The following is an 18,593-nucleotide window of genomic DNA, read 5'->3' on the forward strand; positions in this document are numbered from 1 at the left end:
GGATCACTACCCTTTCTGTGAGTTTATCTCCTAATAAATAAACCTTTGTTATACTCCATTCCTGGCCATTGTGCAACTCTTTTGTATGCCAACAAATTGGCACCCACATTGCCTGAGTCCACACCATTGCTGGGCCGGGCCAGGCCAACACTCCCGTCCCCCGTATGCTGCCTTCTCCCACCCTAGGTAGCTGAACTACTCCTCTGGTACACAGCTATGCATGGATTGGCTCTGCCTAGTCCAACATGGTGGGGTTTTGTTTATCGTCAGCTCTGTGAGCCGTGTTCTCCTCCCCAGTTATAGGGATGCACCTGTCTCCATTAAGCAATTTGTAACATGCTGCTCACAGACCCCATTTAAGTGCTACATAGCATACCTCCCTAAAGAGTCAGAGCCATTCATATGTCTCAGCAAGAACCAGTAAGTTGGTTTTTAAAGAAGTCATGCAGTTTTTGTTCCTAATGTTGAGTCAGGAAGTCTCCTCTTAAAGGAGTCACACATCTTCTGGTTGCCAGCAAACAGTCCACCCAAGAAAATGTGTCTACCAAGAAGCCATGCTTAACTCTATTCTTTTGTGTCTAGAATTCCTTCCCAAGCTCTCTCAGGTTTTATGTGGATATAGCTGGCCCACAGTGGTGTCATTTTGTAATCAAGAGACTGCTCATTCATTTCCCGGCTTCCCAGACCCAAATAATCACACAGAAACTGACAGCACTGCTTGGCCAATGACTTAGGCATATTTCCAGCTCTTATATCTTGAGTCAACCCATTTCTATTAATCTGTGTATGACCACAAGGTTATTGTCTACTGGCTTATTTTTTTTTTTAGTCAGCAAGACATAGTGCTTTCAGATAATAAAAATCAAGGATAAATGTCATACTTGAGAAAAACCATATTAAATGAGGACATCTTTTACTTTTTTCAAGTTAAAATCACTTGATGAAAATGAATAACAAATGACAATTATGAAAGCTAATACTATAGACTGTCTTAAGAATGTTGCAGAGATGCATGTGACAGTTGTGTAGCTTGGTCTGTTTGTGGGGCTCCTAGCAGTGGGATCAGGAGCCGTCCCTGGCACTTAAGCTGGCTTTTGGGAACGTTTCCCCCATGCTGGGTTGCCTCATACAGCCTTGCCTCACACAGTCTTGATGCAGGGGGAGGAACTTGGTACTGCTTCAACTTGGCATGTCATGGTTTGCTGACGACCACAGAAGGCTGCCCCCTTTCTAAAGGAGACAGAGAAGTGACTGAGGATGGTAGATGGGCGGGAATGGGAGGGTAGAAGGGAGGGGAAACTGTGGTTGGTAAGTAAAATAAATAAAAAATTAATTAATAAAAAAGAATGTTGCAGTGATAGAGGATTTAAAGAAAAAAGGAGATAACATTTTTCATCCAAATTTACCTTATAATTAGGTAGATATAAATTAACAAACAGAAATTAAGCAAGATATATGTAACTATTTAACAGAACCTGATAATCTAATTTCAGTATTTTTCAAGTTAATCTCTAAGTCTTTCCATCATGGGGTTCATCAGGAAATTAAGCAACATATGAATGCTTCAGCTGGATGTCAATTAACTACTTATGACATAATTTCTTCTATAGAGCAATTACAAAGAACCTTCAAGTAACTCTTCAATGTAAAAAAGTGTTAGTCAAATACTCAACACAATATAAAAGAATCATTTCTGATTTGTTAGGTGAAAACCGCTGTTGCACATCATTTTTAACTACAATATCATGGAGTTGAAGGAACAAATTACCTTGAGAACAGAAGGAGAAATAAATACATTTTAAATGGATAAAACATTGCATCTTTACTAGACCATCTCTACCTCTAACATTTCAGAAGTTTAGAGACTTGGAGTATTCTTACATTAACTACATAAGCATGAAACACATTTATTTTTCATGTCAGTCCCCTAGCAAGACTTAACAGACACCTAACAGACTGAATGTGTTTCTGTAACTTCAATAACCTCAACACTACAGTAACAAGAGATGCAGTTACAGGTAAGAGAATCAAAACTGTCACAGCTGAAAAACTACTTCTTATTAAGTTTCACATGATCCCACCTTCATTTTTACATAAGCACGGTGGCATAGTTCAAAGCTCAATACATCAGGAATATTCATATTTAAATCAACTTGACTTTCAGTTATTACCATATTAACAACCAAAACAATAAGACACACAAGGAAGGAGATATCAAATCCACTTTGCTAGCACTGGCTAGCACATCAACTCATTTTTAATAGAAAAGGAATAGTGCATCTCAGTTTGCTTACTAGCTAGGAGATCACTTTGAATTTTGCATTTCCTAACTGCAAACAGAATACAGCATTTACAACAGGTTATAAATAAACTGATTTTCAATCATAGAGTCAGCCCCAATGATAATAATACATTATTTTAAAAGACTAAGTCAATGAATTCAATTTCCAATGGAAAAAGAAGAACCGTGTAAACAAGCTTAAAACTGAAGCACAATTAATAAAACTCAGAGAGAGAAATTGGGGCTCAACCTGAAGATCCAAAAAGCAAAAAAAAAAAAAAAAAACCAAAAAACAAACAAACAAACAAACAAAAAAAAACAGCCAGCCACTGGGTATTACCTTGACCTCACTTTTAAATGGCAATCCTGTCTCCCAAAATCTCAGAATGACACCGTGTGTTGAGAGTTGAGAGTTTCCTCCCATTCTATAATCCTCTGTAGGGCTGGGATTAAAGGTGTGCACCACCATGATTAAAGGCATGCACCTCCTGGTTTCTATGGCAACTAGTGTGGCTACTGGGATTAAAGGTGCGTGTCATGGCTACTGGGATTAAAGGTGTGTGGTACCATAATCTGGCCTATAAGGCTGACCAGTGGGACTGTTTTACTCTCAGCTCTTCAGGCAGTATTTATTTATTAAAATACAGTTGAAATGCCACTACATAAAACTACCATTTTTTTGTGCCAGTGTTATAAAATGTAGCTTTTAATAAAACCTTGACCCAAATGCCAGTAACTTTAGAAAAGAAATTTGGATTGGAGAAGAAACATATCTCATTTAGGAAAAATAACAACTATCTTTTTTCCAATCTTCAACACACACAATTTAAACATGTACAATTGCTGTAACACTTTACATAATTCCTATGTTGAGGAGTATGAACAAGGTCTAATAACAACTATAAACACTGGGTCAAGGCTTTACATAAATATACCAACCATTCTACTTTTCCCCATAAGTGTCTAAAATATCACTTACTTTCCTCAACATCTACAGCCACCCAGAAATTTTTAGAAAACTTTTCTGCATGATCTTAATTCCTAATCCCTGGCTCTTGGGGCTCAGTGAAAAAAGATCAAAACCATTAAAAGTGATGGTTCACTTGAAGTCAAATGAGAGACCTGGCTCAATTAGTCTCATAGTATGAAAGCAGTGCTACATCAACAGGCTCCATGCAGGGGGGCGCACGTGAAGGATCTCATCAACCAGTCATCTATACAGTCCAGGTGATAGATGTGTATGCACGGCAGAAATCGAATTGGGTCCCATAAACAAAGTCCATCAAACAGATCACACACTCTTGGATCCTTTTTTCTGATCCATCTCTTCCAGGGCCATAAACTCCTTTAGGCAGATGTTGTATAAGGCCTATTCTTTGAGTTATTCTAATTTGTTCCTCTTCAACCACCCGAGTTGATAACCAAATCTGGCTAGGTGTTGGATGAACTTGTTCCTGATGTGGCTCCGTCCTCTCGCCAAAGCTAGCCCTGTCAGACTGAGACTCGTGAAAGAGAGAGATGTCATCTGAGGTCGGGGATCTGAGGCAGTTCCCCATCTTCCGGGGCTGGGATGTGTGCGTGAGATCTGGGAGAAGAAGAAAGCTGTGACCCGGTCTCTCACACACTCAGAGGTGAGCTTACTCACACACTCAGATGTGAGCTTGCTCAGCACTGTGTGATCCAAGACAGCAGGCCCGGGACTCGGGGACCATTCATGACAGCCCCCGGGAAGGAGGAGTAAGGCTAGGCTGCCGGCTCGCAGGTAACAGTGTTAATAACAAAACAGGTGCACAATATAAACTATCAGATTCTAAAACTGTTGTACATGAACAGATTTACTACAAATTCTATCAGATCGACATCTACGAAAAGAACTGAGGATCCTAAAACAGGGTTATGCTTGCAAGGCAAACAGATATAAAGAGGGGTTCTGTACACTGTGCTATGTTGTAAAAAGAAACATAAAAACAGTGAGAAAGATGTTAGAAAAGATTTGCACAGGGACATTAAGGTAATAATTCATCTGATATGACAGATTGTGTTATTAATGAAAGGTTAAGAGATTTAACCTTGAGACTATAGAAAGAGACATGACACACAAGACACAAGATAAACAGTATAATGTCATTTCTTTGGAACCTCCATTTTTTCAGTTCAGCTACTTTACTCATTGGCATTTGTGAGAGACTTACATATTTCCTATTTTAAAGTTTCAAAATTTCTAACATACTGAAATCTATACTTTTCTTCTTCTTCTTCTCCTTTTCTTTTTCAAGACAGGACTTCTCTGTCTAGTCCTGAATATCCTGAAGCTCACTCTGTAGACCAGGTTGGACTCAAACTCAGAATTCATCTGCCTCTGCCTTCCAAGTGCTGGGATTAAAGGCATGAGCCATCACTGCCTGACCTGCAAACTATACTAATCTCAGCCTAAATTTATTTATTTTAAGCTATAGTATAACCAAAGTATTTAGGATCCAAAAATAGTATAATATGTAGACACATTATTATATAAACCAAGTGGAATGTATTTATAACACTCCAAAATACACCAAATACTAAATTGAAACCAAAGAAACCCCAGGTTTAATAGATCTTGAGTTTATGAGAAATAAAAATTTGACAATGAAAAAATACAAAACTTTCATTACACAGGTATTATACAACAGAAGCAAGAAGAGATGGCCTCCAGAGAAAATGTACAGGGCATCAAGGAAAACATACCTATGCTTTGGTTAGTAACTAAATAAAGAAATTAAAGAGCGGGGAGGTGGGAGGGAAAGGAAAATGTTTGTTTGGAATTTGAGACAGGTCTCACACTGTATTCCAGGCTGGGCTTGGAAACTGTTATCTAGCCTAAGCTGGCCTCAAAGAACTGATATGACCTTCTTGCCTGAGCCTCCTGAGTGCTGGGAGCATGAACATGAGTCACTTCCTGCCATATTCACCTTCCCTGACACTCCTGGTTTTTCTTTGGTATCCTGAACCTGTACTCTGGGGTTTTGGAGCATTCTGGTTTTGCTAACAATGGCATAGTCAACAGCATACCCCCAAAATTTTTTTTAATAAAGCAAATCTTAGGGTGGGCACAGATCAGAAAATCACAGGCTCCAAAATGTTTATGAGTTTTATAATGTCTCACTGTGTCACTCATGGGAACTACCATGCTAAGTACAAGAATATCATGGGAGTGAAAGAGTTTACTAACTACAGTGAAGGCAGCAAATAAATAAGTTCTAGAAAATATGAGGGCAGCTGTTTATTCGATGCATTGCCCCTGTCAAATGCACTGAAGAATACCTCTGACAAAGACACGGATGCCCAATCACAGATTTACAGACTATAGGAAGAATTAAAAGTAGAAAGGATACCAGCTTGGCATAGGCTCATAGCAAAGGATATTCTAACAGAAACAACAACAACAAAAACAAACACACAAACAAAAAACTTGATCTAGCCAATGAGAACCTTCATGATATAAAAGTCATGCCATATCACTATGCCACCTATGAGGGCACAGAGGACTAGTGCGAGAATCCGGACTATCATCTCTTGTAGAAGTTGGAATCTCCAGACAAAATGAGGCATGAGAATAGGACAGAGAATGAGTTTCAGAGCATTGGGCTTAGGCTGTCAAATTAGTACATGAACAAAGCAAAAAAGAAATCTGGAAACCTAGTTTAGGATAACTAAATACAGCTTACATTATAATACTAAACCACACAGTCATGGTTGGAGATTTAATATGCTAACAAAACAGAAAGTGAATGAGGTTGTATGTACAGCTACATAAAAGAGAACATGTGAAAGAAAGTCTGTTTTATGCAAATGACCTAAGAAGCCAGTATTACTTAACATTTAAAAAAAAATAAACAACCATTCTGCAGCAGGGCTCTCTTTGCTGTGGTGCATTTTCTCTGCTGAAATGTATTTTTTTTTCTTCAGCCACAACTGCTACAACTATTTGTCTCTGCTCAATTCTTTGTTCCAGATAAAAGAAGCTATAATTCCTCTGGGTTGCATATTCAACACTGATACCAACTAGTGATACAACCAGGAAGAAGTAGTTATGTCACTAATCTCTTAAACTTTGTACTCATTCTGGAGGTACCCAGAGGGGCCACTCCAAATTGTAGGCATGGGTTGGCAATTAAGCATCATCAGAGAGCACCTACTGCTTGAAGATTCCTGTGACAGAATAATCTGGTCATTAAAGACCAGATTATTAAAGGGTCAGTTAAAGTTAGAACTGTCCCTTGCTAGATGTAAGAAAATGTTCACGCATCAAGGAACATTGCAAGAACTGGCTTTTTGGAGCCCATTCCCTATGATGGGATACATAGCTCAGCCTTGATACAGGAGGAAGGGCATGGTCCTGCCTCAACTTGCTATACCAGACTTTCTTGACTCCCCAAGGGAGGCCTTACCCCACCCTGGAGAAGTGGATGGGGGAAAGGAATGGAGGATGGGGTGGGGGTGGGGATATGGAGTTGCTATGTAAAATGAAAAATAATTCTTAAATAAAAAAGGGAACACTGTAAGATCATAGGTATCCTGTGGTAGCTCACTGATAAAAACATAACTGTTTCCAAGAAGCTGAGAATGTTTTCACTCTCTTCCCTGTCCTCTAACAGACACCTTCATTCAGTCACTTCTTTCTATTCTTCTTTCATCCTCTCCTGTCACTTTCCCTGCAGATCACAGGGATGGTAGGTATATGAGGCAGGGATCAGGTTGTCTAAGTGTTTATTGTTGCTTGTACACTAGGGTTCAGCTCCCTGCCCAAAGGAATGTAGTGCCAGGAGACCCCGGCACACAAGCATCATGTTGGATGTTTCTCGGGGCTGGTATTAGCAGTGTGCCCCTGGGGTAAGGCATATCTTATTACTCTACTGAGAGTTGCTGCCTCCCAGGATCCCCTACATTATAGGAGGTTTGCTCAATGGTCCGTTTCAGTATTTTTGCTAATTTTGCTTAAGAACTCCCTACTACCATTTTGAATTACCAAATTATTTACTTTTGGTTTGGTGGGATGTTTTCTGCTCTTTTATAATAGAAAAAGTCCATCTCTGAGAGATGTTGGGGGAGACTTCTTGCACATAGCCAGGCTAGAAGATATATATATAAAGAGAGTAGACAGAGTCAGCGAGACGCCATGTAGCCACCAGAAGGGAAAGACGTGAGCTGTCAGCTAGAACATTGCCAGGAGGCCATGAGCCTCGTGGTAAAATATAAAATAATGGAAATGGGTTAATTCTATATGAAAGAGCTAGCTATGAATATGCTCAAGCTATGACCAAACAGTACTACAAATAATATAGTTTCTGTGTGGTTATTTAGAGTCTGGGCAGCTGGGAACAAACAAGTGGCCTCCTACAACAGAGAGATTTATTCCCCAGGTAGTAAGACACTTTTTCCAACCTGAGATACAGGAAACACACAGTCATTTTGTACTTCTGGCATTGAGGGTATGGAAAGGCTAGAGCTATTCATACAAGCAAACCTCTGTCTAATGAAGCTAATAAACTGAGCCTCTTAAAAGAGAGAGGTCCTGTTCAACTGAAGTAAAAGAAATAACTTCGGATATGCTTGTAGCATGGGTTATATCTCAGTTCCAGGAAAGTTATCATGGGATATATGGTCCCTAGAGACAATACTAGCATTGTTTCAAACCCCAGCAGAGATTAGAAAGGACAGGAGGATTGAGAGTTCTAAGTTATTCTCAGTTCCTCAGAGACACTTGGTAGTATGCTGGAATTGGGGAGGCCCATAACTTGTGAAGTCTTCTTGAGGTCTCTTCACATGAGCTTAATTAGTGCTTACCTCCATTCCAAAACTCCTCTTTTTCTCATATCTCCCTTCTTAAAATAAAATTTCTGACAATTAATCTGGTCAGTTTGTTGGGCAACTGGCAGTGGAACCAGTATTTATCCCCAGTGCATGATCTGGCTCTTTGGAGCCCATTCCCTATAGAGAGATACCTTGCTCAGTCTAGATACAGTGGGGAAGACTTTGGTCCTGCCTCAAGTGATGTGATAGACTTTGTTGACTCCCCATGGGAGGCCTCACCCTCCCTGAGGACTGGATCGGCAGGGGGGAGCTTGTTTTAAAAATTAAAAAAAAAATACAATTGCTTCTAGCTATCCACTATATTGGAGTAAGTCTAATTCCAAGAAAAGAAAAGTCTAACACTTTTCTATAACCCTATCCATCCCCAATAAAAGATTCATGATAGGCAAGTTTGGCTAAAAGTTGGAAAGGCCTACATATGATCAGATTTCTTACATCTCTTAGATAAATCAGAGGATCTGGGAGGAAGCAGAGAGACACGCAGACAAGACAATTTGCTCAAAACCCTGCAATGGCTACCTCCCAAGAGCACACCCTTTCCAGATCAGGACCCCATTCCTTGGGACATAAAACCTTAATGGGCACAAGCTGAGTGCTTCCTTCCAAGAAAACTGTGTTAAGAAATTTGTCAGGTCTGATAAAATATAGAGGTCATTTATAAAAGGGAAATTCTGCCACTTTCTCCACCAGCTAGCTGAAGATTTAATAAAAATTAAAGTTACCTCAGCTGTTCCTTTGCAATCTTTTACTCATTGTACAGAAAAAAGGTATTAGGCTAAGCATATATAGCAAGCTTCATGCTTTATTATTTTTGCTTTCACTAATGAAGCCTTTCTGACATCTCAAAGATAATATAGATATAACCTTTCTACTTTGCTTTTTACTAGACTTCCTATTTTATTTTTACTAAGAATATACTCTGGTTAAGGTAATTGTGTCATGGATGGCCATGTAACTATTTTTGTGTGCCATTCTTTACCTAAAACAGCACAGAACAAAAAAAAAACCTCAATCTGCCACTAGAATTCTTGAAATAACTGAGTAACAAAACCTATATAACTACATTTCACATTTTTTTAACTTATTGTAAGCTAAAAATTAACATTCTTGGCGTGACTAGTTAAAAATGTGTGGATGTAAATATATGTGAATATACAAACTTTAGTATAATTTTTAAACTTTCAATTATGGCATAAAGGTACAGGAGCTTATCTGCCTCTGTTCTTTTCTTTTGAAAAACAATGTTCTTATCTTAGCCAATTTGGGACTACAGAAAAAAAAATAAAAACTGTCATTTTAAACCAAGCTGTAGCTGCCTGCTCAGCCTAGTTAGAGGTTTATTAAGGACAGTGACTTATCTCTATGCCTTAAAATGCCTATGCACAGAGCTAAGCAGATAACCCAAAGGAAAAGAAGCAAATCCTGCCTTTGTTAAAAGAAAAAAAAAAAAAGTATAAAGAGCAGTAAAGATGTTCTGTCTGTGTGTTAGCTACAACTGCCTGTGTTTTCATTGAAATCTATTTTATTAAATGTTTTCTAAAGGACAGAAAGAAACCATTAAATGCAAAAAGGTACCGAAGGGATATAAAATTGCTCAAATATTAATATGCTTGCTGTTCTTGGAGAGCACCAGAGTGTTTACTGAGTTTTCTGTCCTGCCCAGTTCCTGCAGTTGTTAAGTCCCAAAGAAATCACACAGAGGTCTACATTAGTTATAAACTGATTGGCCCATTAGCTCAGGCTCCTTATTAACTCTTAAAACTTATACTAGCCATTATTCTTGTCTATGTTATCCATGTAGCTCAGTACCTTTCTCAGCGAGGCAGTCACATCTTGCTTCTTCTGTGGCTGGGTCACAACTGCAGACTAGGACTTCTTTCTTCCCAGAATTCTCCTGTTCTCATTGACCTGCCTCTACTTCCTGTCTGGTTGTCCTGCCTATACTTCCTACCTGGTTACTGGCCAATCAGCATTTTATTAAAATACTATTGACAGAGTACAAATCATTGTCTCACAGCACCAGCGTTCTCCCACATTGAGCAGTTCACAACAACTCCTGAGGATCAGACACCTCTTATGGCTTCCACACAAACACACACAATTTAAAACTTTTAGATATAAAAGTATATACATGGATAGTAACAGATATGGAATGTATTTTTGATGAATAAGATTAAATAACAAAGGAAATGCTTTTAGAAGAGAAAGGACTTCAGGTAATTATGTCCTAAGTAAAGGATTATTTCAAAATGGAAATAAGAAAAAGTGAAGACAGAGCTAGAAAGCTTAATCACAGTTCAGAAAGTCTGAGTAAGTCACAGTAAGATAACACAAAACTTAGAAAGATGGTGTATGAATATGATAGTCATTTTTTCCTAAGGCCAAGTATTACTACAAACTTAGTTTATGCATTCTGTTTCAGACATTAGGAAGAAACTTAAAAAAAAAACAGAGAAATTAAAAACACTCCAAAAATACTCCAAACAAAACTTTTTATCATTTTCTTTCCAAATGTTTTCCATTAACTGTGCATGAGTATGTGTGTTCTAAGTGCACAGTGTATTACCACATGCATATTGGGGTGCCCAAAAGTAGATGGAGGCTTAAGGACAATGTGAAGGGTCCTGCTTTCGTCTCTACCTTATTCCTTTGAAGCAGGGCCTCTTATTGAACCTGTAGCTAGGCTAGCAGTCAGAAAACCCAAACAATCCTCCTACTTCTGACTGTCACAGCACTTGGGTGATGGACTCACAGAACCACACTGAGATTTTTACTGGATTCTGGGGATTTGACCTCAGGCTTTCATTCATTTAGCAAGCTCTCTTACTCACTGAGTCAAACTTTGCAAATAAACTTTTAAATTAAGCTTCTGGTGATTTTAACAACAAAAATACAGCAGAGAGAGTCCAAAAGGTCCCGGATAAATTGCCGTGGGCAATGCCAGAGGAGCAGCGAGCTGCAGCTGAAGTTCCAGGTGTCAGCCCAGAGAAGAGAATCCTCCGTTGGGTCAATCTCGATTCGGCAAGAACACAGGACTACAGACCCCAGAATGTCTTTCACTTCTCCTGTGCCTTTTTGTTGTAGCTCTCTTTCTCTGGTATCCAGCATGGTGTGAGTGGACATGGGGAGATCTCCACTGCCTGTAATATATAGTGTGTTTATCTCTTGAAAACAGCCCGTTCTACTGGGTATTTTTACCTGTGGACTGTCAAGAAGATGACCTCTCCCTAAGATGTACTGTCTAATTTGATAATAAAGATAGCTTATATAGAATTTTGATGAATAAAAATAAATAAAGATTATGTTTCACATCCAGTGTCTGTGAGTCTCGCCTAAGGGCTGCAAAGATTATAGCTCAAGTTAATGACAAACAGCTGAGTCACAGTAGCCCAGCTAGTTTAAATTCTTTTAACCTTAATGTCGGGAAATGTGTTCACAGGTTCTGGAGTACAACACAGCTGAAACAATGTTTCGAAAATAACAAAGTTATACTAAGATGTCTTCGTTAAATAACTTTGAGGTGAAAAACTCCAGGAGATAATCTAAAAGTTTTAGAAATAGTTGAACGTGTGATGTGGAAGGTACTTCTGTCTATGTGCTGCTTTTATTGTTTAATAAATAAAGAAACTGCTTTGGACCTATAGCAGGGCAGAACAGAGTTAGGCGGGGAAAAATAAACTGAATGCTGGGAGAAAGAGTCCGGAGTGGTGAGACGCCATGGACCACTAGTTAGAACATTGTCAGTAGGTCACGAGCCTTGTGTTAAAATATAAAATAATAAAAATGGATTAATTTAGTATGTAAGAGCTTGCTAGGAATATGCTAGAGTCATTGGCCAAGCAGTGTATTAAATAATGTAGTTTCTGTGTGACTATTTTGGATCTGAGCAGCCGGGAACAAACAAGTGACCTCCATACTACAAATGTGAAACCTTTTAAGGTCAAGGAACAAGAACAAAGCAGCCCAATTATTACTGGCTGGCATAATCTCCTTGCTAGGTTTGGTTGATGACCAAAGGTGATGATTAAATCCTTATACCTATTTCGCCCTCAATCTCCTGGTACAAAAGAAACTATTAATGAATGGATGCGTACCCTAAAGATTTAAGTAGAGCTGACTGATTTTTTTTCCTATATAAAAGTTTAGGTTTGTAATTCCTTGAAGATTTCTTATAGGATTACCTTTCAAGATAAGTAATAAAGTAATTGGCCCTTCTTTGTAACTTCAAAAGGCTGTCTGACAGTAAAAGATCTGACAAGAACACCTTACTGCCCACATGTTTAATCTGTAACAAGTTGCTTGGATATGAATGTATGTGGGTTCTCTGGATAATTTGTTTTTCACCTGTAATACATAAAATGTTTAATCATGTGAGGGAGATGAAAAACATGTTCTTACCTATAATCATTTACTTAAAAAATGGAATGAAACTGTTTTGACTGCCTGAAAGATTCTGTAGGGGTATAAAAGCTGTGGAAAAACACAAGAGAGAAGGGGGGAGGAAATAAAGAAAAAGAAAATATAGAAAGGGAGAATAAATAAGGAAATCAAGAGAGTTTGTGAGTGCCTTTTTCCCTAACCTACTTCAGCTAGAAAAGTTTAGCCTCCTGGATTCCATGGATTCCTATCAAAGCCCTGTGTTGCTGGAGGCTGCCCCTCCCCCCACCCCACCCCCACAGCAGTAGTAAATAATTATAGATAAAAGGACATGCCTAACAGATAGCCTTCAGTGAACTACTGTGTTACCCAGGGAATTTGCACAGCTCAAAATATGCTATGGGATAGTGACATTTAATCAATTACCAAACCACCAACTACTCAAATGTCTCATTACACTAATGATATCATTAGTATATGATATCATAATGTAATCATTACGTAATGTATCATTACACTAATGATACATAAACCTTTCTCCTCCAAATATAAGTCTGGTTTGGGAAGCTTTCTAGCTCACCTGAGAAGAGATGGTACATGAATCTAAAGAAGCACCAAAGGACTTAGCTTGTTGGTAAAATCTGGGGGTTTTGTCTGGCTGAGTAAGATTAAAATATTTCCACAGGAAGTAACTGACAAACTATAACTTATCCTTCTTCCACACATAGTCAAGCCAGCATAGGATCTTGTGAGGCTACTGAACTACTGGTGGGCTTTTTAATCTCACATTTGGCCCAGATATTGAGACCCCTCTACAAATTAAGTGGAAATGAAATAGTGCGGGAGTATGCAGAAACTGTACCATGACTTTCAATCAAGTAAAACTGTTATCAGACACAGGCAAAAGAGACATAACACATCTCAGCCTGAAGAGGTAAAAGTTCACATAGATCAATCAGGATGGATTCAGTTGTAGATGTTGTCAAGGGACAAATGGTTCCAAACAGGCTTCTGTTCTTGTCTATAAAAGGATGTCAAGGCTTGATATAGTCTTCTGGAAAAACACCTATGTACTTCTGATGTCTTATTAGCCACAGAATTAGTTAGCCAAGCAGCTGATGTTGAGGTACTGACTATCTCCCCCTACTTGGAGGTATAGACTCATGAACAATCTAGTACTACACAACTGAGAACCTTGATCAAATAGAAAATTGTACCGTAGACAATGAACTATGGTTAAGACCTGTCTTACCCATCTCTTATTAAGGAAATATAGGAAAATAATTGAATGACATAAGGCAATGTAAGATATGACATATCCAAGAAAGACAATGGGATCTAAAATCAGAAACAGAAATCTTGAAAATTAAAAATTTTAAAGAATGAAAACTCTCAGCCAAATTTCTGTGGAGCCCAAAAATGTGAGCCTATTTCCATGTTAACCAAAGGTCAAAGAGTTGGAATTTACCTCTATTCCTTCAAGATTATTGTGTTTCTACCTTAAACAAAGGTCCCACCAAATTTAGATCAGAGAGTTTGGCTCTGATCTAAACTGTTACTGTCAACAGGTACGGCCAATATTCAGACCTTGTATTTCAGGAATAGAGAAGTAGATAGGTTTCTACCTCAAACAAAAGTCTAAGGATTCAACTAAGGTTCTGGTTCCTTTAAGGAGATAACATTGGATTCCACCCAGGGAGTGGTTGGCCTACAGAATGGTTTGGTCTAGGGTCTGAGTGTGACTTGTTTTGTTCTAGTAACAGAATGTTTAACTTAGTTCTGGTCCTCAAACTTCAACTGGTCTGTTCATTTCCTTGTATTATGTTAATGCAGCTTTTGTCTTACTCCTACCTTTTGGTGTCAAGGATGTTTTAAGCAGTTGGAAATTAAATGCAGGCGATTCAGTACTCACGGGAACTCCCAAAACTTTTCTATATTTTCTGTCTTATTATTTTTGTGTCTTCGTATTCTTTATTAATATTTCTAAATCCCCATGTGGGGCGGACTGAGAAGCCATCGATAATAGCACTAAGACCTGTTTCTACTGCATGTGCAGGCTTTTTGGGATCCTAGTCTATTTGGATGCACACCTTCCTAGGCCAGGATTGAGGGGGGAGGGCCTTGGACTTCCCACAGGGCAGGGTACCCTGCCCTCTCTTAAGGAGGGAGCGGGAGGGCAGAAAGTGAGTGAGGAGCAGGAGGGAAAGAGGGGAGGAAGTATAAATTTTTGAATGGAAAAAAAATAATGAAATACCACTATATACATATTACAATGACTAAAATTTGGAAGGTGGACAAGAGTAAATGCTGATGAGAATGGAACTCTCATAAACATTGTCAGAACACTAAAAAAAAAAAATTAAATAAATAAATCCCCATGTTTCTACTCTGGTAAGAGGTATTTTTGTCGAGGCTGGTCCCCAACAAATTTCAAATTTCTTTCTAACCCACAGAATTTTTATATATATATATATATATATATATATATATATATATATATATATATATATATATAAATTTGGGTGTGTGTATATGTCCATTGTGTATATATGTATGTCTCTGCATGTGTGTTCATGCCTGTTAATGCAGCATATGTGTGTCTTGGTGCACGTGTGAAGATCAGAAGTTCTGGGTGTCAGGTCCCCACCATCCCTTCCATGTTTGATTCAAGGTCTCTTTTCTGTTTTCTGGCCATGTGATGGCTAATCTTGGTTGCTAACTTCACTATCTCATTAATCAACTAAAAACCCAAGTACTTGGGCAAGCATGTGAAAGATTTTCTTGATTGGATCATTTGAGAAGGGAAAAAATCTGGGCAACACATTCTGGTGGCAACCTAGATAGGACATTGAAGGAGGGAATCTTTTGATTTTTAGCTAAAATCTTTAGTGAAGATTTTAGGTAAATCTTTACTCTTGCTCCCAAGTTCATCTACCTTGTTGCTTTGTCATTCTTTTGCTTGTATCAGAATCTACTTCTTGAGGATTGTAACACAGAGAAGTCTCACAGGTCTCTAGAAATTCCCTAGGACTCCAGCACCAGATTGGGAATGATGAACATCTAGTCTATTTTTTGTTGTTTTTTGTTTTGTTTTTCTGAGACAGGGTTTCTGTGAGTAGCCCTGGCTGTACTGAAACTCACTAGATAGAGCAGGCTTGCCTCAAACTCACACATCTGCCTGCCTCTGTCTCCCAAGTGCTGGGATTCAATGCGTGTGTGCCACCACTGCCCTTTTACATACTGAACAACTAAAACATTGTTTTCCTTTCCCACAGGAAATAGTCATTGTTGGACTGCAGATTGTAAGCCACTCTAATAAACCACATATATTTTTTTCATTGCACCAATTCTGCTCCTTTAGAAAAACCCTAACTAGCACGTGTCATGCATTAGTCATGTGCTAACTGACCCACAAGCATCAGTGATTCTCCTGTTTTCACCTATAATCTTCCTAGAGAGGCAAAGGGATTATAGATGCTGATGTTGTATTTACAGATTTTACATAGATTCTGGATAGTTTGAACTCAGGTCCTCCTGTTTATATAACAAGTGCTTTTACCCACTATACCTTCTCAATAAATTTGTTATAATACATTTATATAATTCCATAAGTTATATAAGATATAAAATTATAATATTAAAAGCAGTTCTGATATACAATGATTGTTTTAAAAAAAGAAAGAAAACAAAAACTCAACCTTTTAATGAAAAATAAGTTGTTTTAGGGAGGCAAAAATGTTACTCAGAATTAGTTCCTTGTTAGCACCTACTACATTTAAAAACCTCTCTTTAAAACAACATAATCTATTAAAGGGATCTTAATACCAAAAAAGGTCCAGCTGTGCCATAGGGGTATAAAGATTATTTAGAGATGTAGACATCTGAGAATCAACCAGTGCGGGAAGACGTTTTTTCTTAACTATGTTAATTTAGATCCTTTTAAAAAAAAAAATCACAAATTTCCTCTTACTAGGAGTTTCAACCAAAAATTGCTGTAACAAAAGAGACCAAGCAAAACTGACACAATACACAAGATAAACATTTTTGCAAACTGTTATGTCTCCCTACTGTTCTTCTCAAAACCTATTTACCTTTCAGATGTCATTTGTGCTTCCATACAGATCTCTTTCCCCGCCCAAAGCTCCTTTAAAAAGTCACTTTCTTCTAGAAGTACCTCTCTGCCCAATTTTGTTTCCCTATTAAAACGGTGTGATGAGCTCTCAAATCTCACTGCTGCTTTGGTTATTCATTTCTTCCAAGATGCTCTTGTGCACATAAATTAAAAATAAAACTCTAAGCTTTTTCTTCTGTTAAAAAAAAACAAACACGACTCAGTTGAAATCTTCAAATAGATTAAGAAGAAAGAAGAGTAGGTCCTATGGTTGATGAATTATAACATCCAAACAGTGATGTAATTTCTATGTGAAATGTCTCCCACAAGCCCATGTATTTATACACATGGTCTTTAGCTGGTGGCTATTTCTGAAGGTTGGGGACTCTTTAGAAGATAAAGGAGAAAGTCAGATGCTGGAAGCAAGACTTGAGGTTTTATCGTCCAGCTCAATACATATCGTTTTCTTTATTTTCCGACTGTTGAAAAAAAAATGTGACCAAGCACCTCATATTCCTGCAACTAAATAGTCCCCACCATGATGACGGTATCTCTTCTTAAACTACACATCAAAATAAACCCTTCATTCCTTAAATTGATTCTTGTCAAGTATTTGGTCATAGCAACAAAAGTAACTAATGTAGACAAAGGAAAAAACAGGAAATTATGAACAGAACATGTGTTTGGACAAGAAGAATAGACCAAACTTAAGATTAGTAGGCACAGAAAACACATTTAGTAGAATAAACAGAAAATTCTCTGATCTTGGTAAAGAGAAGAATCTATAGTAGGTACAGAAGGGATGTAAAACTTAAAAATGTATATGCTATAAAAAAAGACTCCATGTGCCCTCCTTTAATCTCAACACCCCGGAGGCAGAAGCAGTTTGAGTTTGAGACCAGCCTGGTCTAAAAAGGGAGTTCCAGGACAGACAGGGCTACATAGAGAAACTCTGTCTGAAAACCAAATAATAACACCAACAATAATAATAAGTAAAAAGAAAATACTCCATTTCACAAAATACTTAAATTTCCCAGAGTACAAAACAAAGATTATTGAGGCCCCTCTAAAGAAGAATCAATAAAGACAAGTCCATCAGAAAAACAGCCAACTTCTCAACAGAAATTTTAAAGCCAAGATGGCATGGATTTTTTTTTCAGGTTCTACAAGCAAATAACTGCCAATCTAGATGACATCATCTAGTTCACTTGTAAAGACAGTACAAAACTACAGGGATCCAAAAGAACTAAGTCAGTACTGGGGGAAATACTTAAAAGATCCCACACATAGAATAGACAGATATACAGTCACAAAAGCACAGTAAAAAAAATAAACCTCATAGGGATATTTAGAGAAGCAAATGTAATTAGAAAAGTATCAAACACTAATAATTCAATAAATTATCCAAACTCTAGGAGAAATAAGGGAGGAAAAGAACATGGAATATTTAAAACAATTGGAAGAAAATAAACTAACAGGAATTAATATACATCTTTCAACAATAACCCTGAATGGAAATGGTGTTAATTCTCCAACAAAAAGACACAAGCTTACCAATTAGATTAAAACACAAAAACCAACTGTGTCTGTCAAGATACTGATTTCACCTGCCAAGCCAGGGCAAAAGAATAGAAAATTATACTCCAAGAAAATGGAATCTGAAAGCAAGCAGTAATTGATCCTTGTATCCTTTGAAGCATGTTTCAAGCAAAACTTAGATAACTGAGACAAAGAAGGTCGCTACATATGATCATAGATTATTTATATTGATCATATAAAAATCCTAAATTCATGTGCATGAAACAAAATTGCACCCAGTTTTATAAAAAAAGACTCTAGGACATAAAGAAACAGTTGGACCTCCAAGAGACAACAGCCAAAGGAGTGAAGGAAGTAAAAATTGTAGTTGGGATGTATTGTATGAGAGAATAAAAAAAATTAAAAGTAATTTTTTAATTAAAAATAAATAAATAA

At 37.8% G+C, this 18,593-nt stretch overlaps 1 protein-coding gene and 1 pseudogene across 7 annotated transcripts in view; both read right to left on the minus strand.

Annotated features, from left to right (window-relative positions):
- The window catches only part of Dock3 (dedicator of cytokinesis 3), a 389,362-nt gene that overhangs the window by 249,689 nt on the left and 121,080 nt on the right, over nt 1-18,593 (minus strand). The window lies entirely within an intron of this gene.
- LOC125388642 (RING finger protein 11 pseudogene) lies at nt 3,409-3,837 on the minus strand (annotated as a pseudogene).

This window comes from Myodes glareolus, chromosome 4, assembly GCF_982192425.1.
Source record: "Myodes glareolus chromosome 4, mMyoGla1.1, whole genome shotgun sequence".
NCBI classification, from domain to species: Eukaryota; Metazoa; Chordata; class Mammalia; order Rodentia; family Cricetidae; genus Myodes; species Myodes glareolus.